The sequence below is a fragment of the Anomaloglossus baeobatrachus genome, chromosome 5 (assembly GCF_048569485.1).
Source record: "Anomaloglossus baeobatrachus isolate aAnoBae1 chromosome 5, aAnoBae1.hap1, whole genome shotgun sequence".
In the NCBI taxonomy this organism is placed as follows: Eukaryota; Metazoa; Chordata; class Amphibia; order Anura; family Aromobatidae; genus Anomaloglossus; species Anomaloglossus baeobatrachus.
The window spans coordinates 437882058-437908055 of record NC_134357.1 but is presented as its reverse complement, the minus strand read 5'-3'; the positions used below and the strand labels follow the sequence as shown (position 1 = coordinate 437908055).

At 48.4% G+C, this 25998-nt stretch overlaps 1 protein-coding gene across 1 annotated transcript in view; it reads right to left on the bottom strand.

The window, feature by feature from the left end:
- The window catches only part of OSBPL2 (oxysterol binding protein like 2), a 113934-nt gene that overhangs the window by 75187 nt on the left and 12749 nt on the right, over nt 1–25998 (bottom strand). The window lies entirely within an intron of this gene.

The following is a 25998-nucleotide window of genomic DNA, read 5'->3' as shown; positions in this document are numbered from 1 at the left end:
GAAATGTCCTGGTGGAATCTCTCACTATGTTCGTCACTGACATTACCCATATTTGGAGGAAAGAAGTCAAGATGTGAATGTAGGAAATGCATTTTCAATGACATTCGGGCACCATGCATTTCATATGCTTGAAGCATATTGTCTATTAGTTCAGCATAGTTTTCTGCTCTTTCGTTTCCAAGGAAGTTTTGAACTACTAATATAAATGCATCCCATGCAGTTAGTTCAAGTGGGGTGAGTTCTTTCTTGAAGATTTCATCATGGATTAGTTGGTGGATTTCAGGACCAATAAAGATTCCTGCTTTGAGTTTGGCCTCAGTTTTCAATGCACTAAACGTTTCCTTCAGATACTTAAATCCATTCCCTTGACGATCCATTGCTACTACAAAATTTTTCATTAGTCCTAGTTTAATGTGAAGAGGTGGAAGATAAACTTTAAGTGGATCGACAAGTGATTCGTGTTGAACATTGTGCTTACCAATCTTATGTTCATCTCTATTGGGCCACCGTTTAATTTTATGGTTGTTGTCATCTCGACTGTTCCATAGGCACAGAAAGCACATATGCTTAGTGTAACCTAACTGCAAACCAAGGACTAGTGCAACAGCTTTGAGGTCAGCACAAATGTTCCATTGATGTTCTGAATATTTAATCCATTTCAGAATGATCTGCATAGAAGCATAGGTCTCTTTCATTCCAACCGCATGTCCAATGGGGACAGATGGCTTTTCATTGCCATTGTGCAACAGAACAGCTTTCAAGCTTGCTTTACTAGAGTCTATGAACAGTCTCCATTGATCTGGAAAATGTCTACAACCCAACTCTAGCATAAGCCCATTCACATCAGTACAGAAGCAGACACCATTTTGCCTGAATAGGCGTATGGCCTTTTCTAAGTATAACTCAAAATCTGGACGTGCTGTGCAAATTCTGAGTTCATATTTGGAATCAGCATGTTCAAATTAGTAAAGAACACATGTTTTACCCTCAGTAGCAAAAACATTGTTGTGCTGTGTAATCGGTGGTGCTGGCCTCTGGGCGTCTTAACAGTTATCAGAATGAATGGGCAGCCGTGACTACTGAACCTCTGTGGTCCCTTACTGTGCACGACAGCGTCTGTAGTTTTATATATAGCCATGTATAGATGATCATTTTCTCTGCCGCGATCACTGACTCCAGCAGACCTGCACTGTCAGTAGGAGGCCAAGGTGGCCTGAAATAAAAGGAGCTACTCCTTTACCTCCACTAGAAGCTGCAGTTATTGCCATTTTAATAGATTGCTAATCTAAAGATATAACATTTAGTAGTCAAATGAGCAAATGCATTGCCAGAGAAGACAGTAGAGGAGATTCAGAATTAAGATAACATTCGCAATGCCATCATGTTGTTTCTAGGTCTCAAAATGTGTGTCCGGTTTCCTAATATATTATTATTGTAGTGAAAACGTTATATTTGTGGTACAGATTGCCTAATTCCCTATAAATCTAAAATTCTGGATGTATGAAGTGACCACTAGGGGGAGCTCAGTAACTCAGTGCTTTCTGTTTTATAATGGAAATCAATGTGCACTCCCCCTAGTGGTGGGTAGAGGAAGCCAGAATGTTATTCTTTAGGGTATGTTCCCACTTCCGCTGTTTTGCTTCCGTCAGGTCCATTGTTGCGACGCAACGACGGATCCGTCGCTTTTTAGATGTCAACTGACGCAACAGATGTGTGAACGGAATCCTGTGAAAAAAACTGACCCGTCGCATCTGTTGTGCGTCTATTTTTTCATGGATCCGTCGTGATCCGTTTGTGTTTGGGACAGCTCAATGGGTGTGCCAAACATGCTGGGCATGCACAGTTGAGCATGACTGAATCCAGCACCATAGACATCCATTATAGCTTTTGACAAATGGCGATGGACACCTGCGGAGTAAAAAAAAACGTTACATTCAGTGTTGCTCCCGCCTGACAGTCAGTCCGTAAACTACTGATCCGTCACGCAGCGGATACAACGCAGGACCATCAGTTACAATCCATCGTTAATAGAAGTCTATGGGGAAAAAACGGATGCCTGAAAAATATTTTGCAGGATACCATAATTCCTCAAGGCGATGGAAGCAAAACAACGGAAGTGTGAACATAGCCTTAGGATTGAGCAGAATATTTGGAGCTCTGTATTAGAAATGCAGATCCTATTTTGGACCTAAAAACACCATGTTATAAGCAGGACCATCAGTATAGGCTTTGGCTTCAGAGGAATGGATGAAAATGTGGGACGCACAGACAACATTTATTGCATATGCTATCATTATACTATTAATATTTATAGAAAGAGGTGTTTAAAGGGATTATATGAAGTATGGCAGTTATCCCATATCCAGAGTATGCGCAGCTCTGCTCAAGTCACCCTCCTGAGCCTGCGAGAAGGAAAGCGGTCAGACCCCCAGCGACTGGGAACTTATCCCCTTATCCTCATTTATCCCTAGCCTCTTTATTTCATACAGACGTGTTATGGCACGTGTACAATAGCAGGATATACTATCATGACACTGGGAAATGCATGTCAAGTGCTCGTCATTATAGGATTATGCAGATGTCCCGTCCTCATGTCATTAAGGTCAAAATAGTAGCACCGGGCGGCTCCTACACCCCACACCCAATCTCCCATTATAGCTCTGCACTGTACATCACATTTCAGGACACACTACAAGGATGCCAGGAAACCGTATGGCTGATAACAGAGAACAATAGATTGCAAGGAACCTCACCATTACGGAAAATAGCAGCAGCAAACAGTCTCATCTATATTACTTACTTAATAACATCCAGATATATTCTTCATTCAGTGAAAAGTCAAAAAACTTAATACACACACCTACGGATAAAAAGTGCAGCATAGCCTCATAATAAAAGTATAAAGCAAATGGAAACTATGAAGTACCTGCAAAGTGTGAGGAGGACAGGCCGCTGCGCAGGACGTGGCTGACCCGGCGTCTGTCCGTACACTGCAGCCTGCCCAGCTCTGCGGCTTCAGGTGATTAGAATAGAATGTGGTGGATCAGGAGCGGTCGGACAGGTGGAGCAGGTATGGGCTGCGTGGAAGGAAAGAAACTGCCTGGCAACTCTGCATTGTTGCCCTCTACAACTGGCAATAGGAATGACGGCCACTTGTCAAGTAGCCTTTCTAACCAGGGGAGTTCCAAGGAATTAGGACACTGTCCCTTTAAAACTCCCCAATTGATGTGTATTGGTTCCAATGAAAATGCTGGTACGCGCGTCAGACAATTACTTATCAATAGGTCTATTAACGCAGGGGACTTCCTGTAGTAGAGAATGGCCCATCTGGGTGCTGTTTATAGCAGCCTGTATTCCGGCAATGGCACAGCAGTACCTCTCTTCACCCCTTTCCTTGCTTTGCATTCATTCCCCAGTATTAGCAGTCAGATTATTGTTTTTCTACATTGCTGTAACTGAGGCTCATGTTATTAAATGCAGAAGGCACCTGTACAAAAACTACAAGAGATCATAAAGAAATTAGGTGCAAGATTACAGATTAAACACTATTAGAATCTCCCAGGGAATCTAGAGAGAGTGGATTGTGCATGATAAAAACAGCATCAAATCTGCCTGCAGGTTGTTTGCGGTATTACAATTCAGCCCCGTTCCCTTTAAAAGGAATCTGTCAGAAGGTTGTTGCTATGTAATCTGAGAACAACACATAGTAAAGGCAGAGAGTTGGATTCCAATGATATGTCACTTACTAAGCTGTATGTTGTTGCTTGAATACAATCAGCGTTTTATCCGCAGAAGCTTATCACTAAAAGACTAGGACTTACCTCCAGAGCAGTCAGGCTATTCTTTGTAACCCCGCACCCACCACTGATTGGCTGTTTGCTGAAAATAAACACAGGAAGCTGCCAATCAGTGGTGTGGGCGGAGTTATACAGGGCTCCACATTGTGACCTTTACTAGATTGGCAGCAGAGTAAACTGAGATTTTATTAAAATAACAACAAGCAGCCTAGTAAGTGATACATTGCTGGAATCAGGGTCTCTGCACTTATATTATGCTGCTCTCAGATTACACAACAAAAAGATTTTGATAGATTCTTTTTTAAAAAGAGCGGAGCAACAATATTACACCCAAAGCAAGCGTGACATACTTTTTCTGCGATTCCATCTCCAATACTTCCCTGAAGAAGTGACCACCCCAAAGTACCTCAACATTTACAAGCCCTCCATTGCAGTCGGATACCAGGCTATAGGCGCCCCATACTGCCAGGAGTAGCACTCCACAAGCAATTATGGAAATCCATGGATGCCCCTTCCCATGCCATCTCAGCTAATCAAGGTGCCCCCTTTATAATCATCTTATCCCGGTTAATTAATGGCCTTTATAGCACGATCAGTTCTGATATCCTCTACAAACACTAGATGTAAATAAGATGTGTAATAATTAACCACGCGGAGGAGACAGCACAGGTTAGACTTTGTCACGGTGCCGCTCGGTGCACAGTATGGTGCCAGGGATGCGCGGCAGCCGCCTGTGTAGTTATTGTTGGACACGGACTTTAAATACTGAAACCACTAATTGCTGTTGTATAAATACACACGGCGTGAAGTCTTCTGCAGCTCGGTGCCATCGTGTCAAGCTTGTGCCCAACACATGAAAGACTCACATTGAATATTACCCACAACATGCCAGGCTATGGAGTGCAAAGTGACCACAAGATGTGATGGATTGGAACAGATCACAATGCCATTGCTAAAGGTTGTATGTAGAGGGTACAAGTGCACCATGACCGGGTGTCACCCAGCTTTTCAAAGGTCAGAATGGCTAATTTTAGAGAGTGATGTACAGGAGCATGGTAGAAATGTGAAAGAATGCTGCCATGGTAAAAAGCTGGGTGACCCCTGCCATGGTAACAGCGGGTGACCCACGCCATGGTAACAGCGGGTGACCCACGCCATGGTAACAGCGGGTGACCCACGCCATGGTAACAGCGGGTGACCCACGCCATGGTAACAGCGGGTGACCCACGCCATGGTAACAGCGGGTGACCCACGCCATGGTAACAGCGGGTGACCCACGCCATGGTAACAGCGGGTGACCCACGCCATGGTAACAGCGGGTGACCGATACCATATTACCAGGACTGTCACATTCACCTATAGCCGCCTATAGGTGAATGTGAGTCTGGAAACTAGACAGAATTACTGTATGGCGGTATATACATCTTACCGTACACTCTTGTTATAAACATAGATTTTAATAAGTAATTTAAAGGGTGTGTTCAGTCATCTAAACATAGATGAACTGAACTTGTTTATTTACATTTAAATATGAAACGCGCCCTAATGTCCCGATTTTAGACCCTTGAACATTATACAGCATTACTTCTTGAGTTGTTCCAACACCATCAGAAGATTACCCCTCTCCCCCCACTTTAGTGTTTGGCATATGATGAAGCGGGCTGCCGGGTTCAGTCCATTATCTGTCAGCTCCTTCTCCATTATATAACTGATGGAAAAACCAGGAGGGGGCTGGCTTAGCTAGAGAACTAAGCACGACTTCCAGCCCCCTTCATCACAAGCCAAAAAACAGGGAGAGGGAGCTCTCTGCGGTTATAAAAAGTGGACCGGTAGCCTACAAGATGGGTGTCTTCATCCGGCCACAGTGGGAGGTAGTACCAGCTATTCTGCGGAGGTGCCAAGTATCGGACCCCAACAATCCGATATCAATAGCCGATCTTAAGGAGATATCATTAATACACTATCGGCACAGCCATTTAACCCGCCCGGTTATCCTACCTGCATCCCTGTGTGGGGGGACCTAGGAGCACACAGAGCTGCTAACAGGAGGCCAGGTTCATTAGGCCTTTGTTGAGGATGTTGGCACATTCATGTGAGGGGCAGCCATGTATGTGCCCGCACTTGGGGACTCGTTCTCTATGGATTTTCACCCCGCAGATCATTTTACGCTGCAATTGTCTTTCTGCAGAGTGTGCGTGACATATGGTTAAAGGTCTCTGGCTACTATGTAATCGGCTGTGGATTTTCCATCCATAAAACCGCGGCATATTCACTATATGAGAACACATCGCATAGCTACAATACCCCAGCTGTGCCGCCGTTGACAGAAAGATAAAATGATGCGCTAAATCCATCAGTTACGGCATTATGATGATGCGCTAAGAAAGCATAACCCATGCGTGAGGGAAAGACTAGCGGCCAGAGGATGTTGTCCGATTCACTTCTCATCTCACCTATTAGAATATATGACGGGACTGTGCCGAAGCCATGGACTAGCCAAGAATACGCGGCACAGATCAAGTGCAGCAAATCGCACAATTTCAAGCAGCCAACTTTTTCCAGCTAAGGGCCTGTACAGAGGAAAAAAAAAAAAAATCTTTCAAAAACAGCGCCACCCCTGTCCACAGCTCGTCTGCGGTACTGCGCAACCCCTGTCCACAGCTCGTCTGCGGTACTGCGCCACCCCTGTCCGCAGCTCGTCTGCGGTACTGCGCCACCCCTGTCCACAGCTCGTCTGCGGTACTGCGCCACCCCTGTCCGCAGCTCGTCTGAGGTACTGCGCCACCCCTGTCCGCAGCTCGTCTGCGGTACTGCGCCACCCCTGTCCGCAGCTCGTCTGCGGTACTGCACCACCCCTGTCCACAGCTCGTCTGCAGGTCCACAGCTTGTCTGCAGTACTGTGCCACCCCTGTCCACAGCATGTCTGCAGTACTGCGCCACCCCTGTCCACAGCTCGTCTGCGGTACTGCACCACCCCTGTCCACAGCTCGTCTGCGGGTCCACAGCTTGTCTGCAGTACTGTGCCACCCCTGTCCACAGCATGTCTGCAGTACTGCGCCACCCCTGTCCACAGCTCGTCTGCGGTACTGCGCCACCCCTGTCCACAGCTCGTCTGCGGTACTGCGCCACCCACTGTCCACAGCTCGTCTGCGGTACTGCGCCACCCACTGTCCACAGCTCGTCTGCAGTACTGTGCCACCCCTGTCCACAGCATGTCTGCAGTACTGTGCCACCCCTGTCCACAGCTCGTCTGCAGTACTGCGCCACCCCTGTCCACAGCTCGTCTGCGGTACTGCGCCACCCACTGTCCACAGCTCGTCTGCGGTACTGCACCACCCCTGTCCACAGCTCGTCTGCGGGTCCACAGCTTGTCTGCAGTACTGTGCCACCCCTGTCCACAGCATGTCTGCGGTACTGCGCCACCCCTGTCCATAGGTTGTCTGCGGTACTGCGCCACCCCTGTCTATAGGTTGTCTGCGGTACTGCGCCACCCCTGTCCATAGGTTGTCTGCGGTACTGCGCCACCCCTGTCCACAGCTCGTCTGCGGGTCCACAGCTTGTCTGCGGTACTGCACCACCCCTGTCCACAGCATGTCTGCAGTACTGCGCCACCCCTGTCCATAGGTTGTCTGCGGTACTGCGCCACCCCTGTCCATAGGTTGTCTGCGGTACTGCGCCACCCCTGTCCATAGGTTGTCTGCGGTACTGCGCCACCCCTGTCCATAGGTTGTCTGCGGTACTGCGCCACCCCTGTCCATAGGTTGCCTGCGGTACTGCAACTCGGCAACATTCACTCTATTGGTGCAATATCACATAAAACCTGTGAGGCGCTATTCTAAACAGACGTGTCTTATTAGTCCTGTGCAATCCCTTTAAGTGTAAAGGATTAGTCAGGTGGCCTTAGCCATTCATTTTCAAGGGCCATGTGTGACAAGCCATGGGAGAGAACCCAGGTGATAAAGTGAAAGTCATAGTCAGGGACATGTAGAGATATGGCGGACACCTGCCACGTCCCACCTCCTCCCGGAGACGATACCCATTTGTATGCCCCATTTCTGGTAACGCTACATGGCCACCAATCAGCTGGCTTTGTTTTCTAGGGGTTGTCCTCTAAAGGATGACCCCAGATTAATCACTTAAGGGACCTACAGAAAAACAGTCTCAGTGAGGTTCGCGCTGCTATCCTGGCAGGTCATGTGACATTATTGTGCCACGTGACCGCTGCAGCCAGTCAGCATTCTGTTTTGATACAATAATGAAGACTGCAATCAATCAGCTGATGTTGACTGACTGCAGCAGTCACATGACCTGGCGGACTAGCAGTGCTGACATCATTAAGACTGCGCCACTGTTATTATTTTCTATGTGACCCTGAAATGATCATTCAGGAGTTGTCCTGTAGTAGAAAAACCCTTTAAGGTGCATGCAACAAATATTTACTGGTAATTGGGGGCACAGAGCAGGGGTCTTTTGTTCTGGAGCTAATTAGGCGTTCTGGCACATAGTGTCCTATAATACAGTCATAAAGCCAGAGGCTCGCTGTAAATAGAAGCAGTCCTGCTTGAAAAGCAATAATCAACATGGAATTTTTGCAATCCGACCTGCTCGATGTACAAATGTCAATTATGTGAATCAGCCTTGTAAAACAGGCTGCGCCACCACCACTGGCCCCCCAGGGCAAAGATTTATAGTGCATGTATGTGCACAGTATACGCAGCCACTGTGTGATTACCATAACCAGGTACAAGTGTCACTGCCCCGGCATAGGCTATCAACAACGGCCGCAACAGGCCGGGATCACTAACAAAAACATGGCGGAATCATCCAAGGAAAAAGGGTTAATTATAACAGCCATGTTGGCAAAACAAACAGTCCAGCTGTCATGTGAGCTCGCATCCAGTGCATAAAGTGCTTAGTCAGCGTGATCACAGCCAATATGGAGTGTATTACTGCTGCTACACTGATCCCGAGCTATGTCTGTACTATACTCCAGAGCCGCACTCACTATTCTGCTGGTGAAGTCACTGTACATACAGTAGATCATAGAAGTTAGTACACCTCTTACATTTTGTACATCTTTTTATGGGACAACACTGGAGATATGACACTTGTATAAACAGTGTAAATTTGGTGTGGCCTTTAAATAACTCAACACAGCCATTAATGTCTAAATCGCTGGCAACATAAGTGAGTACACCCCTAAGTGAAAATGGCCGACTTGTGCTGAAAGTGACAATATTTCATGTGGCTACCATTATTGTCAACTACTGCTTGGACATGGAGTTCACTGGATCCTCTTCCATCCTCCATGACGACATCAGAGTTGGTGGATGCTATAGACCAGGGGTCTCAAACACACGGCCCGTGGGCTGCATGCGGCCCCTCAGGCTGCTTCATGCGGCCCCCAGGCCACTATCGCGGCCGGTGCAGGGGCCGCAGCCACTGCCTGCGCTTTATGTCAGATGAATGTGTTGCAGACGCTGCGCTCTCGCACCGGCAACACAATCATCTGATATAAATCACTGACAGTGGCTGCGGCCCCTGCACCGGCCGCGATAGTGAACAGGGGCACGGGCCTGGGGGCCGCACGAAGCAGAGATGAGGCAGCTGAGGGAATTCGGGACAGGTGAGAAGAATGGTGTTTTGGCGTTTTTTTTGTGTGTATGTGAAGGACGGCACATTAACCCCTTAGCGACCTATGACGTACTGGGTACGTCATGGCTCCCTGGTACTTAAGGACCCATGACATACTCAGTACGTCATGGTGAAATCGCAGCCCCGGACCCCCAGTGGCTGTGATCGCTCTGCAAATACCTTAGATTCGGGGAGGAGGGGACCTCTGCCTGACCTCAGGAGGGGTGGTGTCTCCTCCCCAGACCTACGGAGGCTGTGATTGGCTGACGAACGCCGCTCGGCCAATCACAGCCACTGTAATGTTTCAGCCATTGAAAATGGATAAAACACTGAAATCCAGCCATGGTCAGTGCAGCTATAGCACCGATCATTGGCTGGAGCTGGGTGACCTCAGTTTCACCTGCCCCCAGCTCTGATTGGAGAGACCGGCCTTGTGACCGATCTGTCCAATCACTGTGGATCTGGGGCTGGAGACCACTCCCCTCAGCTTCACTCCGGCGTCTGTCGAAGGTGAGGGGAGCGATCGGTAAGTTATAGCCACTGCTCCCCCCATTACTATAAGATGGGGACAAAGTGCGCAAATTACTATGGAATGGGGATAAGGCTGGGGACATTACTATAGGATTGGGACATTACAAGGATGGGCACAATACTATTGGATGGGGACATTATTACTATAGACTGGGGACAAGATGAGCACACTACTATAGGATGGGGACAGTACTACAGGATAGGGACATTACTACAAGGGGACAAGGATGGGAAACATTACTATAGAATAGGGATAATACTGGGGTCATTACTATAGGATGGGGACAAGGTTGGCACATTACTATAGGATGGGCACATTTCTACAGAATGGGACAGTACTATAGGATGGAGACATTGCTACAAGGGGACAAGGATGGGGAACATTACTATAAGATGGCGACAAGGATGAACACATTACGATAATATGGGGACATTACTATAGGATGGGGACAAGGATGAGGCACATTACTATAGAATGGGGACAAGGCTGGGGACATTACTATAGGATGGGGACAAGGTGGGCACAGTACTATAGGATGGGGAAATTACTACAGGATGGGGACATGGTGGGCACATTACTGTAGGATAGGGACATTACTACAAGGGGACAAGGATGGGAAACATTACTATAGAATAGGGATAATACTGGGGTCATTACTATAGGATGGGGACAAGGTTGGCACATTACTATAGGATGGGCACATTTCTATAGAATGGGACAGTACTATAGGATGGAGACATTGCTACAAGGGGACAAGGATGGGGAACATTACTATAAGATGGCGACAAGGATGAACACATTACGATAATATGGGGACAGTACTATAGGATGGGGACAAGGATGAGGCACATTACTACAAGACGGGGACAAGGATGGGGAACATTACTTTAGGATGGAGACAAGGATGAGCCCATTACTGTGGGATGGGGACTAGGATGGGGCACAATACTACAAGGGGACAAGGATGGGCAAGTTACAACAATATGGGGAACATTACTAAAAGATGTTGGTCAAAATTTCTATATAGTGCTAATTGTAAGACTTTCAGTTACAAGAAAGGAATAAAATGTAAAAAAAAATATATTTTTTTTTATATTTAAACAAAGAACGCGCACATTTGCTATAATAAACAAGTGAAACTGTTCAAAATCAGTGATCCAAAGGTGTGTAAAAAAAAAAAAAAAAAAAAAAAAAAAAAAATGATATTATATATGGTACCAATAAAAATGTCACTTTGTCCTGCAAAGAATGTGGCCCCCAAATTATTTTTTTTTTCCTCTGTGCGGCCCATACACCCAGCAGAGTTTGAGACCCCTGCTATAGACCTTGGGCGTCTCTATCTTCCATTTGAAGATGTCCCACAGATGCTCAATAGGGTTTAGGTCTGGAGACATGCTTGGCCAGTCTAGTGCCTTTACCCTCAGTTTCTTTAGCGAGGCAGTGGTCGTCTTGAAGGTGTGTTTGGGGTCGTTATCATATAGTCACAGTACATGTTGCATTCATGGTTCCCTCAATGAATTGTAGGTCCCCACAGCCAGTAGCACTAGTGCAGACCCAAACCATGACACTCCCACCACCATGTCTGACTGTAGGCAAGACACACTTGTCTTTGTACTAATCACCTGGTTGCCACCACACACGCTTAGCACCATGTGAAAAAAATAAGGTTATTTTTGTCTCATCAGACCATAGTACTGTAAATAGTTCCAGTAATCCATGTCCTTAATCGGCTTGTCATCAACAAACTGTGGACTTTCTTGTGCGTCATCTATAGACAAGGCTTCCTCTGGGACGACAGCCATGCAGACTAATTTGATGCAGTATGCGGCATATGGTCTGAGCACTGCCAGGCTGACCCACTCCCAACCCTTTAACCTCTGTAGCAATGCTGGAAGCACTTGTACGTCTATTTTGAGAAGAAAACCTCTGGATATGACGCTGAGCATGTGCACGTAACATCTTTGGTTGACCATGACAAGGCCTGTTCTGAGTGGAACCTGTCTTGTTAAACCACTGTATGGTCTTGGCCACTGTGCTGCAGCTCAGTTTCGGAGTAATGGCTATCTTCTTAAAGCCTAGGACATCTTTATGTAGAGCAACAATTTTTTTTTCAGATCCTCAGAGAATTCTTTGCCATGAGGTGCCATGTTGAACTTCCAGTGACCAGTAAGAAAGAGTGTGTGAGCGTGATATCCCTAAATTTACCACACCTGCTCCCCAAACACACTTGAGACCTTATAACACTAATGAGTCACATGACCCAGGGGAAGGAAAATGGCTAACTGGGCACAATTTGGCCATTTTCACTTAGGGGTGTACTCACTTTTGTTGCCAACAGTTTTGACATTAATGGCTGTGTATTGAGTTATTTAGAGGGCACACCAAACTTACACTTATACAAGCTGTACACTGACTACTGTACATTGTATCAAATTGTGATAAACTCAGTGTCTCATGAAAAAGATAAAAATTGTGAGGGGTGTACTCACTTTATTTTTAATATATATATATATATCTATATATATCTATATATATATATATATATATATATATATATATATATATATATATATATATTTTACACATTATATTACTTATCCCAAGGTGCATCCTGTATAAAACTCCAGAGCTGCACTCACTAATCTACCGATTTGTGTACACATAGTACATTACATATCCTTTATTAATGCTGAGTCACATCTTCCATTACATACCAGAGCTGTATTCATAATTCTGCAAGCATCAAAACTGAAATTCCTCAGCACACCCAGCTTATTTAATTTCTAGATTGAGATTTTTCTAAAGATCTGCACTGAGGCATCAGACGTGTCGTTTGCTAGCTAGCTCCCTACAATTGAGCTGTTAGGGTTTTGTCCAATCATGAAACAAATTGTGAAAAGAGTAAAAGGTTATGGATTATTTATCGAAATCAGTCTTGCTCTCTTTTTCTGAGCACCCCTCGCTCTCTGCGCCTCCAGCTTGACGTCTTGAGACAGACATGTGACCACTACAGTCATCCTTTGGCTGGAGCAGGTTACCGCTGAGACTGGTGACTGGCTGCAGCGGTCACATGTCAAGATGTCACTGCTGAAGCAGGAAGTACAAAGATTGTAGGACAAAAGGCAGTGGCGGTGAATCGTGTTCACAGGTGAATGTCTCGTACGGAGCAGCTTCACTATGACATTCTGGTTTGGAGATGAAGGTGGACTCCATAGTGACTGGGTCCTTTGTGCACAGTCATTGTAATATACAAGGGTACCATGGTTACAGCTGTAATCATATACAGCACTACAAGGAAACACGTGGACACAGCCCCCTGCCTTGAACTACAAGGAATCCGGCCATGTGGGAAGGAACAGCTCCAGGGCCGGGGTTACCAGGAGTCATTGACATCTTCCCCGTACTCTCTAGAAATATTGGAGCTGACGACAGAACACTTTGCCAAAAACAAACTGTCACCACCCACTGAAGGCAACAAAGCGCATCAGCTGGGTAAGGAGCGCTCAGTGTGCGGGGCAGACTACAAACACGATAGTCACAGCCCCTAAGAAAGTAGAGTGCCTACAATATGGCCACCACTGAACTCCCAAAGAGGCCCTCACCCAGCTTTCCTAGGATCCTGAATGCTAAATATATCCAGACATGCAATCACGAGAAAGCACAGGATGCATGCTTGTACGGTCAGACAGAAATGCCATGCAGGAACCTGGGAAAGCTGGGTGATAGCCACTGTGGGGGTAGTAATAGCAACCATATTGATTGCCACACAGCTTTCCTAAATGCCTACACTGTACATCAGGTTTAATAATACCAGCAAATGGGATATTTTATAGGATTACACACATGTGCTTTACATGAACCTTGGAAAGCTGGGTGGCAGCCACTGTATGGGCAGTAACAGTAACCATATTGATGGCCACCAAACTATCCTAGACACCCAAATAGTTTAATCAGGTAAGGGATGTTGCTCAGGAGACTAGGAAAGCTGGGTGACAACAGTAAAGAGAATACATTGATCGTCAAGTTTAGTGATAACAGGACTGGAGATGTGTTATATTAGTGGACAAATATTGTGCTGGAACCTGGGAAAGCTGGGTGACAACTACTGTAGGTGCAGCTATAGGGACCATATGATCACTCAGCTTTAGTGACACGACAGCAGAGGATTGGAGGATACATGGATAGATGAGCCATGTCCCACATGTGCAGTAATGGCAATTATCCAAAAATTAGGCATATATACAGTATATATACATTATATGTGTGTATGTATGTATGTGTGTATATATATCTAATTGCCTTATTCTGTCTGTCTGTCTGTCTTGCTCCAAAATTGTGTCCTTACCGTGACATGTCCTTACGGTGACAAACAGCGGATTGGCCGCTGGCCTCGCCTCCCCGCACGGATTGGCCGCTCGCCTCAGCTCCTCCCCCACGCACAGATTGGCCGCTCGCCTCGGGTCTGCCCCCCCGCACGGATTGGCCATGTCCTTACGGTGACAAATTGGCCGCTGGCCTCGCCATGGCCCCGCCCCCCGCACGGATGGGCTGCTCGGCTTCACGGATAATAAAACACACATATACACATATAAACACACATATACAATATATATATCTATATATATAATTGCCTTATTCTGTCTGTCTGTCTGTCTGTCATGCTCCGAAATTGTGTCCTTACGGTGACACAAAGCTGATTGGCCGCTGGGCTCGCCATGGCCCCGCCCCCCCACACGGATTGGCCTCTCGCCCCGGCTCTCTGCAGGCCCCGCCCCCCTCACGCAATGCACGCTCGCTCTGGCCCAACTGACACGGAGCCGCGACTCCCAGGTGAGTACACACACACATCAGATCACACTCACTCTCACACTCACTCTCACACATCACATCCACACACTCACAACATCCTGGGATATCGCTTGCTTCTACACCGGCTCCGTCAGGATCCCAGCAGCGCCACACATAACCTTGCGATGCTGGCATCTTGACGGAGGCCGTGAAAGCTGGTAACCATTATACACATCGGGTAACTAAGGTCCCTTAGTTACCCGATGTGTATCATAGTTACCAGTGTACACCGGCTCACACTCACTCTTATACACACCTCACACACACACATCACATCGCATCCACACATCAAGGTCCTGCAGCGGCGGAAAATACAGACACATAACAGCACACACACACACACACACATACACACACACAAATCAGATCACACTCACTCTCACACACACATCGCATCCACATACTCACAACATCCTGGGATATCGCTTGCTTCTCGGCGGCGATACTGTGCTGTTAGCTTCCAGGACCTGCGGGAGGATCACATGGCCAGAAGCATGTGATATCCCCGGATGTTGTGAGTATAAGCGCGTATGTGCGATATCGTCAGTGTCTGTGTGTGTGAGTGTATGCGATCGGGTGTGTGTGAGTGTATGCGATCGGGTGTGTGTGAGTGGATGCGATCGGGTGTGTGTGAGTGGATGCGATCGGGTGTGTGAGTGTCGGCAGAGGAGCACGGCGTGCTGGAGGAGGCTGGGAGCAGAGAGGCTGATCATGGGGAAGGCTGGGAGGAGAGAGGCTGATGCTGGGGGAGGCTGGGAGGGGGAGGCTGGGACGAGGGAGGCTGATGCTGGTGGAGGCTGATGCTTGGGGAGGCTGATGCTGGGGGAGGCTGGAAGGAGAGAGGCTAATGCTGGTGGAGGCTGATGCTTGGGGAGGCTGATGCTGGGGGAGACTGGGAGGGGAAGGCTGATGCTGAGGGAGGCTGGGAGGAAGGAGGCTGGGAGGAGAGAGGCTGATCCTGGGGAAGGCTGGGAACGGGAGGCTGATGCTGAGGGAGGCTGGAAGGAGAGAGGCTGATGCTGGGGGAGGCTGGAAGGAGAGAGGCTGATGCTGGGGGAGGCTGGAAGGAGAGAGGCTGATGCTGGGGGAGGCTGGAAGGAGAGAGGCTGATGCTGGTGGAGGCTGATGCTTGGGGAGGCTGATGCTGGGGGAGGCTGATGCTGGGGGAGACTGGGAGCGGAAGGCTGATGCTGAGGGAGGCTGGGAGGAAGGAGGCTGGGAGGAGAGAGGCTGATCCTGGGGAAGGCTGGGAAGGGGAGGCTGATGCTGGGGGAGGCTGGAAGGAGAGAGGCTGATGCTGGTGGAGGCTGATGCATGGGGAGGCTGATGCTGGGGGAGACTGGGAGCGGAAGGCTGATGCTGAGGGAGGCTGGGAGGGGGAGGCTGGGAGGAAGGAGGCTGGGAGGAGAGAGGCTGATCCTGGGGAAGGCTGGGAAGGGGAGGCTGATGCTGAGGGAAGCTGGAAGGAGAGAGGCTGATGCTGGGGGAGGCTGGAAGGAGAGAGGCTGAGGCTGGGAGGAGAGCGGCCGATGCTGGGGAAGGCTGATGCTGAGGGAGGCTGGGAGGGGAAAGCTGATGCTGGGGAAGGCTGGGAGGACGGAGGCTGGGAGGAGAGAGGCTGATCCTGGGGAAGGCTGGGAGAGGGAGGCTGATGCTGGCGGAGTCTGGAAGGAGAGAGGCTGATGCTGGTGGAGGCTGATGCTTGGGGAGGCTGGGAGAGGGAGGCTGATGCTGAGGGAGGCTGGGATGAGGGAGGCTGGGAGAGGTAGGCTGAGAGAAGAGAGGCTGATGCACACACACACACACACACACACACACACACACACACACGCGCGCGCACTGCACAACACACCACACACACACACTCACTGGGAACCACAAACAACTGCCCTACACAGACACCCACACACACAGACAACGCTGCACACACACAACACCCAACACACAAACACCGCGGCACACACAAATATACGCACATACCGCACAACACACACATTGCACAAAACATACCTCCCCCCAAAACACACCACACACACACAAACCGCGCAACACACACACACAACGCTACAGACACACAGCGCTCCACAAACAACGCAACACACGCAACACACATACAACACCGCTCTCACCCCCCGTCACACCCAGACAACACCCAGAACATGTACAGCGCCTACACAAACACTTGGTAACTACACACAACAACATCTATATATATATATATATATATAAAAAATCATACATGAACTACACAATACGTAAATTCTAGAATACCCGATGCGTAGAATCGGGCCACCTTCTAGTATATATATATATATATATATATATATATATATATATATATATATATATATATATATATATATATATATATATACACATATACACACACACACATACATACATACATACATACTTACATACATACATACATACATACATACATACAGACAGACCGTGTATGCACAGCTAAATGGGACAAGGCAGGGCAAAACAACTGTATTTCAGGAATCCAGAAAGCCTTGGTGATCCAGTATGGAAGCTATAACAGAAGCAATATTAGTGGTCATCCAGCTTTCCCAGGTACAGATTTACCCGGATAGATCTTGTATTGGCAAATTTATTTATTTCAATGATATTCAATTATATCAGAAAAGGAATAGCATAAATATATATGAAACGAGCGAGTTATGGGTGATTTCTTTTTTAATTTCGAGACGGGGGGGAATATGATGCTCGTTACACTGCGGGAACGTTCCCACTGACTACTTGTGTTATATTTACCATTAATAATGATGGTTTCCAGCACATTGGGTGGGAGCAGAGCAGCCCGGAGGTAAACAGGAGCCCCAGCTCATCACTATGGGAAAATCTAATAATTTATTGGATTTATTGGATTGCAGCAGTATACGGAATTAGTTCAGGTTTAATTTTCTTAAGCGCCAACCTGACCCCCTCCTCCAATATTCCTTATGGTAAATGTGACGTTGACTCTAAAATCAGAAGAAATCTCTTCAATATGAGCGGTAACAAGGAGACATTCGACACAATCATAAGAACTATATAGGAATAAACCTTCATCTCTGCCACTTCTTAGTATTATCCGTGTCTGGAATAGCTGGGTGGCAATCAATATGGCCTCAGCTACATTTCTCACAAGGGTTATCTCATGGCTCTCCTAGGATGAACGTCCGCCAAAGGGGTCATCACCGGTTCCATCATCACAGAGTAATACCGCACACTTACCCTTCAGGATCCTTGTAAAGTTTCTAAACAATCCATGAGAAGTGTAAGGGCAACTATAATGGCTCACCTAGCTTTTCTCATCTACACTACTGCCACATAGGCGGTCACATAGCTCTCCTAGACCATACCGCTCCCTCCCACAGGGGCCATCACCCGGCTCTCCTAGACCACACTGCTCCCACAGGGGTTGTCACCCGGCTCTCCTAGACCACTATGCTCCCACAGGGGTTGTCACCCGGCTCTCCTAGACCACACTGCTCCCACAGGGGTTGTCACCTGGCTCTCCTAGACCACACTGCTCCCCCACAAGGGTTGTCACCCGGCTCTCCTAGACCACACTGCTCCCCCACAGGGGTTGTCACCCGGCTCTCCTAGACCACACCGCTCCCTCCCACAGGGGCCATCACCCGGCTCTCCTAGACCACACTGCTCCCACAGGGGTTGTCACCCGGCTCTCCTAGACCACACTGCTCCCACAGGGGTTGTCACCCGGCTCTCCTAGACCACACTGCTCCCACAGGGGTTGTCACCCGGCTCTCCTAGACCACACTGCTCCCACAGGGGTTGTCACCCGGCTCTCCTAGACCACACTGCTCCCACAGGGGTTGTCACCCGGCTCTCCTAGACCACACTGCTCCCACAGGGGTTGTCACCTGGCTCTCCTAGACCACACTGCTCCCCCACAAGGGTTGTCACCCGGCTCTCCTAGACCACACTGCTCCCCCACAGGGGTTGTCACCCGGCTCTCCTAGACCACACTGCTCCCCCACAAGGGTTGTCACCCGGCTCTCCTAGACCACACCGCTCCCTCCCACAGGGGCCATCACCCGGCTCTCCTAGACCACACTGCTCCCACAGGGGTTGTCACCCGGCTCTCCTAGACCACACTGCTCCCACAGGGGTTGTCACCCGGCTCTCCTAGACCACACTGCTCCCCCACAGGGGTTGTCACCCGGCTCTCCTAGACCACACTGCTCCCCCACAGGGGTTGTCACCCGGCTCTCCTAGACCACACTGCTCCCCCCACAAGGGTTGTCACCCGGCTCTCCTAGACCACACTGCTCCCACAGGGGTTGTCACCCCGCTCTCCTAGACCACACTGCTCCCACAGGGGTTGTCACCCGGCTCTCCTAGACCACACTGCTCCCCCACAGGGGTTGTCACCCGGCTCTCCTAGACCACACTGCTCCCCCACAAGGGTTGTCACCCGGCTCTCCTAGACCACACTGCTCCCCCACAGGGGTTGTCACCCGGCTCTCCTAGACCACTATGCTCCCACAGGGGTTGTCACCCGGCTCTCCTAGACCACACTGCTCCCACAGGGGTTGTCACCTGGCTCTCCTAGACCACACTGCTCCCACAGGGGTTGTCACCTGGCTCTCCTAGACCACACTGCTCCCCCACAAGGGTTGTCACCCGGCTCTCCTAGACCACTATGCTCCCACAGGGGTTGTCACCCGGCTCTCCTAGACCACACTGCTCCCCCACAAGGGTTGTCACCCGGCTCTCCTAGACCACACTGCTCCCCCACAAGGGTTGTCACCCGGCTCTCCTAGACCACACTGCTCCCCCCACAAGGGTTGCCACCCGGCTCTCCTAGACCACACTGCTCCCCCACAAGGGTTGTCACCCGGCTCTCCTAGACCACACTGCTCCTAGACCACTATGCTCCCACAGGGGTTGTCACCTGGCTCTCCTAGACCACACTGCTCCCCCACAAGGGTTGTCACCCGGCTCTCCTAGACCACTATGCTCCCACAGGGGTTGTCACCCGGCTCTCCTAGACCACACTGCTCCCCCACAAGGGTTGTCACCCGGCTCTCCTAGACCACTATGCTCCCACAGGGGTTGTCACCCGGCTCTCCTAGACCACACTGCTCCCACAGGGGTTGTCACCCGGCTCTCCTAGACCACACTGCTCCCCCACAAGGGTTGTCACCCGGCTCTCCTAGACCACACTGCTCCCCCACAAGGGTTGTCACCCGGCTCTCCTAGACCACACTGCTCCCCCCACAAGGGTTGCCACCCGGCTCTCCTAGACCACACTGCTCCCACAGGGGTTGTCACCCGACTCTCCTAGACCACTATGCTCCCACAGGGGTTGTCACCCGGCTCTCCTAGACCACACTGCTCCCCCACAAGGGTTGTCACCTGGCTCTCCTAGACCACACTGCTCCCCCACAAGGGTTGTCACCCGGCTCTCCTAGACCACACTGCTCCCCCCACAAGGGTTGTCACCCGGCTCTCCTAGACCACACTGCTCCCCCACAAGGGTTGTCACCCGGCTCTCCTAGACCACACTGCTCCCACAGGGGTTGTCACCCGGCTCTCCTAGACCACTATGCTCCCACAGGGGTTGTCACCCGGCTCTCCTAGACCACACTGCTCCCACAGGGGTTGTCACCCGGCTCTCCTAGACCACACTGCTCCCCCACAAGGGTTGTCACCCGGCTCTCCTAGACCACACTGCTCCCCCACAAGGGTTGTCACCCGGCTCTCCTAGACCACACTGCTCCCCCCACAAGGGTTGCCACCCGGCTCTCCTAGACCACACTGCTCCCACAGGGGTTGTCACCCGACTCTCCTAGACCACTATGCTCCCACAGGGGTTGTCACCCGGCTCTCCTAGACCACACTGCTCCCCCACAAGGGTTGTCACCTGGCTCTCCTAGACCACACTGCTCCCCCACAAGGGTTGTCACCCGGCTCTCCTAGACCACACTGCTCCCCCCACAAGGGTTGTCACCCGGCTCTCCTAGACCACACTGCTCCCCCACAAGGGTTGTCACCCGGCTCTCCTAGACCACACTGCTCCCACAGGGGTTGTCACCCGACTCTCCTAGACCACTATGCTCCCACAGGGGTTGTCACCTGGCTCTCCCAGACTACTCTTCCTCCACCCGGCTTTTCTAGAATACAAGGCTCCACAACGGTAATCACCAGTTTCTCCTAGACTACACTGGTCGCACGAGGGTGGTCACACAAGATTTGTAGGTTGCATGGCTTCCATTGTGTTGTCAACAATTTAAGTGGGCTCTGTGACCACAGAATGAATGATTAAACCAAGAGTTGCTGCTCGGTGCATCATGGCGGAGGCAATCAGCTTGTCACCTACATTTTTTACCTCAGTCTCATTACCTCTTCTTTGATTGGCAGCTCTGGCTTCATAGAGGAGAGGTAGAGACTGAGGGAAAACAAGCAGGTGGGAAGCTGTGTATAAAGGTTTGGCCCCGCCATGATGCCCCGAGCAGCAATAATTGGTTTGAACAGTCATTCTGTGCGGTTTTGTAACTACATTAGAAACCGTGAGACAATCTGAGTGCCAACAGCTACCAGCTTTGTAGATCGGTAATGGAGTCAATAATAATCTAGCCGTTTCTTAGTAAGATTAGACATGGTGCCAAGAAGCGCGTGCCTCTTGCCAATAACACCTCCTGGCAGCTCTTCCACTTACAACACCGAGCCCATAATGATTTACGTGTCGCTCACACCCTGCTGGCTGTGATCACAGCTAATACACCCCAGGGGTGCTCCAACGGGAGCCCGCACCAGTGGTCTCACACTCCTGAATGACAGCGAAAACCAAGCAATCCTACAGGTGCCATTCAGGAGCCTAAGAAAGATGAATGACAAAAGGCAGACTGGTGGTCACTGAGACCTCTGGTGCTACCTATGGGGCAAACTGGTTGATACTCTCCTTTCTCGGACTCCTGCCTGGCTACACAATGACGTTCATTGTTGATTTGTTATTCTGGCATTTGGGAAAGCCGGGTGTCCCTACAGATGACACTTGTAGCAGCACCTCCTCAGTTATGGCGGCAGAAGGGACACCCAGATTTCCCAGATAAAATGAAGAAGCTCCTCACTAGATTAAGAAAACGCCAATCAGCGGTGATCTGGCCACTCGCACGCCGGGGGAGCGCAGGATTAAACCCTTCAATCAATACGCCTCTTATTTAATGCGGTGTATTAGTACAGACGAAGGTGGAAATACAATCAGCGGTTATGAAGCCTCTGCCTCGAGGACATGACAAAGCTCGAGACATCGTCCAGCCTGCGAGGACTAATGATGTTCAGCTAATAAGACAGACGCCGCAAACCGGAGGCAAAACACAAGCACCAAAATCATTAGATCTGTCTCTTCACATGAGGGGATAACCCAATAGTGCGAGCCCAGCAGCCTGGTGGTTAGTATATTAAAGGGACACTGCACTTTAAATGTATCTGAGCTACATTTCCCTCTTATCAGCCCCTTCTGGACTATAAGAAACCAGTACAAGGCAGGAAAAAATGGTACGATGCCCATTATAATGTCTGTTATGACAAATGTGAAGGACCAGGCAGTGCTCACCCTCAATGGATGATCAATATATTCAGTGGGTGGTTTACAGATGACACAGAAAATATACCCTCCATGCTGATAAATACACCACTTGGGCATGAGATATTTAATCTGTAAGACGAGCAGAATAGTGAGCACAGCTCTGAAGTATAACACTGGCTGTAACTCAGGATCAGTACAGAATAAGTAATGTAATGTATGTACATAGTGATTCCACCAGCAGAATAGTGAGCGCAGCTCTGAGGTATAACACTGGCTGTAACTCAGGATCAGAAAAGAATAAGTAATGTAATGTATGTACACAGTGATTCCACCAGCAGAATAGTGAGCGCAGCTCTGAGGTATAACACTGGCTGTAACTCAGGATCAGTACAGAATAAGTAATGTAAGGTATGTACACAGTGACTGCACCAGCAGAATAGTGAGTGCAGCTCTGGAGTATAATACAGGATGTAACTCAGGATCAGTATAGGACAAATAATGTAACGTATGTGCACACGGACACCACCAGAATAGTGTGTATGAAGCTATGGAGGATCTAACTCAGGATAAGTAATGTAATGTATGTACGTACGTACACAGTTACTCCACCAACAGAATAGTGAGTGCAGCTCTGAGGTATAATACACGATGTATGTTAGGATCAGTACAGGGCAAATAATTAATTATGCGCACATTGACTCCACCAGAATAGTGAGTGCAGCTCTGGAGTATAAAACAGAATGTAACTTGGGATCAGTACAAGAAAAGTAATGTATGTACATAGACACTCCACCAACAGAATAGTGAGCACAGCTCTGAGGTATAATACATGCTCTAACTCAGGATCAGTACAGGCCAAAGAATGTAATGTATGTACATATTGACCACACCAGAATAGTGAGTGCAGCTCTGCAGTATAATATTGGGTGTAACGCAAGATCAGTACAGGATAATGTAATGTATATATATATGGTGACTCCATCAGCAGAATTGCGAGTGCCATTCTGGAGTATAATACAGAAAGTAGATCAGGGTCAGTACAGGATAAGTAATGCAAAGTATGTACACAGTGACTCCACCAGCAGAATAGCGAGTGCTGCTCTGGATTATAATACAGAATGTAATGCAGGATCAGTACAGAATAAGTAATATATGTATAAAAGTACAATTTGTGAATTAAATATAAGTTTTTAGAATGGGGGAAAAAAAATTAACAGTGAACAGAACTTAGTAGGACCGCTCTACACAAATGAAGAATCCGATCACTTTTACACATGAATTCCATTCAGACAGGTGAACAGAGCTTTACCTCATGGGGATTGCAAGTATTTACTAAAACAGACATGTCAGGAGAGCTGGAGGTCTTTTTCAGCCCTTCCCAATACAGCTTACACCTGAGAGTAGAAGATCTATTGCTGCCGTCTTCTCCTAGGCTCATAAAAATTCAGCTCATCCATTCAGTAGGAATCAATGCCGTCACCGGGCACAATGCCAGCCATGTACAAGCCTTAATATGCAGTATTCATATGGTGGTAAATCAGAGGGCTCCAGTCAATGCATCACCATACATTAATCCACATCATTAGTATTGTCAGGTAGAGCAGCGATTTCCAATATCTGGTCCTCCAGCTGTAACAAAACTACAGCTCTCATCGGGCAGCGAGAGGGAAAAGTCATTATTTAATGCTAATTCTCGGGGTGACAGCCCTAACCTTCACTGATACATTACAAAACACCACAACTGCGTCAGAATAATTACATCAAGACACGTTTTCTGCCTTTGAATACAAGTTTCCATATAAACAAGGCCACGTGATTTGGCCAGCGATGGATATCCCGCTGATGGGACCCCCTGCAATCTGTGGGGTACCCGGCTAACAAGTGCTCAAAATCCCTGCAGCACCCCCACAGGAGAGATGAAGTATGACAAGGGTGTCATTGAAACCAGTTTCATACAGGTTCCTAAAAGTAAGCCCATCTTGCCCCAGACTAATAAATCGAGGTATTAAACGGGACTTGCCTCTTGACGTCTCATTCAGACAACAGTTTTTCTCGTATAAGTGTTTTCGCATAGTTAGCACTGATTCCTATGATGCGCTATGGCAGGGGTGCACAATATTTTTAGGTCTGTCGGCCACAATACCATACTGTAACAATCCCAATTTTTTTATTAAAGGGGAAGTGACATAAATACAGCACTAAGAATCAACATCAGTGGATAAATGCATAATCGGAACCAAATTTTGAGTATTTGAGATGGATTTGGAGAGTTTCTGCTCCCAAAATATCAGAGTGAACACACACTAATATAAACAGTCTTTTACAGCAGAAATTTCCCAAATCCAACTCAATCTCAAATCTCTAGGTTTAGGCACTTTTTACATTTTAACTAGAGTTGAGCGGATAGGTTATAATCCGGGTCCGGCGGATCCGGATCGGGTTGCCGCCGAAGTCCGGATCCGATCCGGAATCCGCGGCCATGTAAATGGATGGGGAGGCGGATCCGGGATGAGAGAGCGCGCGAAAGAGAGCGCGCGAAAGAGAGCGCGCGAAAGAAAAAAAATATCCCGGATCCGGATCGTGCACCCTGAATCCCGGGTAATAGTCGGACTCGGATCGGGCACTCAAACCGTGCGGATCCGGGTCCGCTCAACACTAATTTTAACCCCTTTACGAGCAAGGACGTACTGGTACATCCTTGGTTGCCTCCTTCCAGTTACTACGGGCTCTGGTGGCGAGCCTGCGGTATTTCCCACACATGTCTGCTGATCTGATCACCAGACATGTTGTGCTAACAGGTGCGGGTGGATCGGAGATCCACCAGCGCCTGTTAACCCTTTAGATCGTGCTGTCATACACTGACACAGTGTGATTTAAAGAACCATGGCGGGGATTACACAGTTCCCCGCTGCCTTCGGCGGCCCCACGATGCGATCACAAAGCGCCAATGTGTTGACATGGTCGCGGAGGGTCAGCTGATTGCCCCTGACGCTACCATGACTCACTTCCTGTGAGAGCTTAAAGTAAGAGAAAGAGAGCACAAAATAGCGTCTTACCAGATATTAACATAAAAGTATGTTACTGTACACTCACCTAGTGTGGTTGTGAAAGTCACAACTAACACAAAAAGCACACAGATAATAGGCAGCTGCCGCAGCCCCACATGTGACCCCTTCTACTCTCCAGCATTGAAGATATTCCTGTGAGAGATGACTGAGCGCCGGAACTCAAAAGAGATCAGCATTTTTGCTGATCACAGTGATGCTGCTCTGATCAGGAGAAATGCACAGGTGATCGGACTAAGTCTCCTAAGGGGACTAGTAAAATAAATTTTAATAAAATGTAAAAAATTAAAAAAAAGTTCAAATCACCCCCATTCGCCCCATTGAAAATACAACTGTTAAAAAAAAAATGAAAAAATATACACATATTTGGTATCGTCGATTTCAGAAATGACCGATCTATCTAAATATAAAATCAATTAATCTAATCAGTACATGGTGTAGCAAGAAAAAATTCCAAACGCTAAAATTATGTTTTTTTTGGTCACCACAAGATATCTTTAAAATGTAATAAAAGGTGATCAAAACATTGCATCTAAACAAAAATGCTATAATTAA